Here is a 3,555-nt window from a genome sequence, read left to right as displayed (position 1 = left end):
AAGGGCTTACTGTATAGCACAGTGAACTCTGATCAATGTTACATGGCAGCGTGGAGGGAAGGGGATTTTGAGGCAGAATGGATACATTTATATGTATGGCTGAGTTCCTTTGCTGTTTGCCTGAAACTATCACAACATTGTTAACTGGCTATACTCCAATATAAAATACGAAGTTTAAAAAAAAGAGCTGTAGTTGTGAGAACTGGTAGTAGAGAAGGTGGAGAAATGTTGGTCAAAGGACATAAACTTTTCTTATAAAATGAATACATTCTGGGGCTCTAAAATGCAGTCTGATGACTATAGCTAATAATTTTGTATTGCGTTCTTGAAATCTGCTGAGAGGTCTGTTTAACTTACCACATAGGCGTGTGAGCACAAATAGAAGCTATGTAAGGTGACATAGACATTAATTAATTAATTTGATTGTGGTATTTATTCACGATTTGTATTCTATTAAATCATCATTTTAATGATGATTTTCATTTTTCAAAACATCTTTTCAAAACCTTCATGTGGCACAACACAAATATATGCAATTTTGTCAATCACTTCAATAAACTGAAAACAAAAAAGCAAAATAATAAGGTAGTATTATTTTACCAACACAGAATAGAGTCCAAAAAATCTAAAGTGATCTCACACATTAGACATCTAACTGAGATGGTATGGAAACAAATAACACTGTACAAGATAAAAATAAAATTTCAAGAGCATTTCTAAAATTTCATTATTATTTAGTCATTGACAATGCTCTGTACACAAATGCTGTAATTATAGTCACTGATGCTCTATGATCATGTGCACTTAATTAAACCATGCAGATCAAAGTTTTCAGTCCACCAAAGTCAAATGCAGTATATACTAAGTGATTTTTAAAACAGAACCCTGATAATTGAGTAATCACTTATTTCATGAAGGAGGGAAGACAGAGAAACCAATAAAACTCTGAATATCACCTAAAAATGTTTTCTGTGAAAATTCATTTTTAATTTAGAATCCAGATGACCAAGTCCTCATATCATAGAGATTTAAAAAATATTCCAAATAAAAGAAATATCTAGAATAGAATTTAAATAAAATAAGATTTATACAAATATTTCATTTCTTTGAAGTATAATTTTTCTTAAGTGGAAGGGAATTTCTCTTTCTGTATTATTTCTTTTTTTTTCCCATTTATTTTTATTAGTTGGAGGCTAATTATTTTACAATATTGTAGTGTTTTTTTGCCATACATTGACATGAATCAGCCATGGATTTACATGTATTCCCCATCCTGATCCCCGCCCCCTCCTTCCCCATCCCATCCCTCTGGGTCATCCCAGTGCACCAGCCCCGAGCACATGTCTCATGCATCCAACCTGGACTGGTGATCTGTTTCACACTTGATAATATACATGTTTCGATGCTGTTCTCTCAGATCATCCCACCCTCGCCTTCTACCATATAGTCCTAAAGTCTGTTCTATACATCTGTGTCTCTTTTTCTATCTTGCATATAAGGTTATTGTTACCATCTTTCTAAATTCCATGTATATGCATTAGTATACTGTAGTGGTGTTTATCTTTCTGGCTTACTTCACTCTGTATAATGGGCTCCAGTTTCATCCATCTCATGAGAACTGATTCAAATGTATTCTTTTTAATGGCTGAGCAATATTTCGTAGTGTATATGAACCACAACTTCCTTATCCATTCGTCTGCTGATGGGATTCTAGGTTGCTTCCATGTCCTGGCTATTATAAACAGTGCTGCGATGAGCACTGGGGTACACGTGTCTCTTGAGAACAGATCTGGTTATTTCTAAAGAAGTAGTCTGTATTTAATTGAGATCATGGATGTATTACCTCTAATGTTCTTGTTCCCTTTCACTTTTCTGTGAAGTTTTATAATCTAAGAGTTTATAGACAAACATGTATAACACAGAAATCAAGGAGGAAAAATTCTAAGCAAATATAATTTGTCACAGTGAGAAATATTGTTGAAGGAACAGGGATACATAATCTTATAAATAAGTTAGTTGAATCCAAAATATGGACACAGTCCTGCATGACCATTTGTGTATTTCCTATTTTTCCAGTCCTCTTTTCTTTTCCCAAAGATATCCAACCTACATAGAATCAGAAATCTAACAAGTGTCTCAGAATTTTTCCTCCTGGGACTCTCAGATGATCCAGAAGTGCAGGCTTTGCTCTGCGTCCTGTTCCTGTCTATGTACCTGGTCACCATGCTGGGGAACCTGTTCATCATCCTGGCTGTCGCCTCTGATCCCCACCTCCACACTCCCATGTACTTCTTCCTCTCCAACCTGTCCTTGGCTGACACCAGTTTCGTCTCCACCACCATCCCTAAGATGATTGTAAACATCCAAAGCCACAGCAGAGTCATCTCCTACACGGGCTGCCTGACACAGATGTCTACTTTGATCCTTTTTGGGTATATGGATTGTACTCTTCTTACTGTGATGGCCTATGACAGGTTTGTGGCCATCTGTCACCCACTGCATTACATGGCGATCATGAACCCACGCACCTGTTCCTGCTTAGTTTTGGTGTCTTTTATGGTTAGCCTTTTGGACTCCCAGGTGCACAATGTGATTGTGCTACAACTTCCCTGCTTCGAGAATGTAGAAATTTCTAGTTTCTTCTGTGACCCTTCTCAACTCCTCAACCTTGCCTGTTCCGACATACTCACAAATAGTATAGTCAGGTATATTATTGGTGCCACATCTGGTTTTCTCCCTACCACAGCAATCTTTTTTTCTTACTATAAGATTCTTGTCTCCATTCTGAGAGCCCCCTCATCAGGTGGGAGGTATAAAGCCTTCTCCACCTGTGGTTCTCACCTGTCAGCTGTTTGCTTATTTTATGGAACAGCCCTAGGTGAATATCTCAGCTCAGCTGTTTCACAATCTCCCAGGAAGAATGTAGCAGTCTCGGTGATGTACTCTGTGGTCACTCCCATGCTGAACCCCTTCATCTACAGCCTGAGGAACAAAGACATCAAAAGGGCCTTGTGGAGGCTCTTTAGCAGAACAATCTCTTCTTAGGACCTGGCCACCCATTTGAGTGTAGTCTTGAAAATGTAGCAAAACTAAACTTGGAGATATAAAAATTCTACCTCTCTCATATTTTTTGTAAGTCTTATGATCCCCTTGCCTTTCTTTGTTTTACACCTGAATATTGCTTCTCTTCCATGGTTTAACATGACAGTAGGGACAATGAGAACATTTTGTGTATCATAATCACTCCTTGACTGAATCTCATTATATCTATGGAGAATCAGTAATTTTCTTTGGTGGTGCAAGCATCCTTGAAAGATGAATCATTCCCTTTTTTTGGCCACTTTATTTTTTATTTTTATTTTTTGGCATATGGTGCTTTATCATTTCAAGAAAGATAAAATCTCAACTGAAAGATGGAAAAGGATTTGTGTAGAAGGTGCTATGATGAATATGTCCAAAGTGGTTTATGAAGTTCTGTACTGGAGATTTCTCACTGGATGATGCTCCATGGTTAGGTAGACGAGTTGAAGTTGATAGCGATCAAATCAAGATATT

The 3,555-nt window shown here is 37.3% G+C and overlaps 1 pseudogene; it reads left to right on the top strand.

Moving 5' to 3' along the window:
- Window positions 1-1,388: 1,388 nt before the first annotated feature.
- LOC136156379 (olfactory receptor 7E178-like) lies at window positions 1,389-3,084 on the top strand (annotated as a pseudogene).
- The last annotated feature ends 471 nt before the right edge of the window (window positions 3,085-3,555 follow it).

The sequence above is a fragment of the Muntiacus reevesi genome, chromosome 1 (assembly GCF_963930625.1).
Source record: "Muntiacus reevesi chromosome 1, mMunRee1.1, whole genome shotgun sequence".
Classification (NCBI taxonomy): domain Eukaryota; kingdom Metazoa; phylum Chordata; class Mammalia; order Artiodactyla; family Cervidae; genus Muntiacus; species Muntiacus reevesi.
The sequence above is the reverse complement of the archived record's forward strand: the minus strand, read 5'-3'. Positions and strand labels throughout refer to the sequence as shown.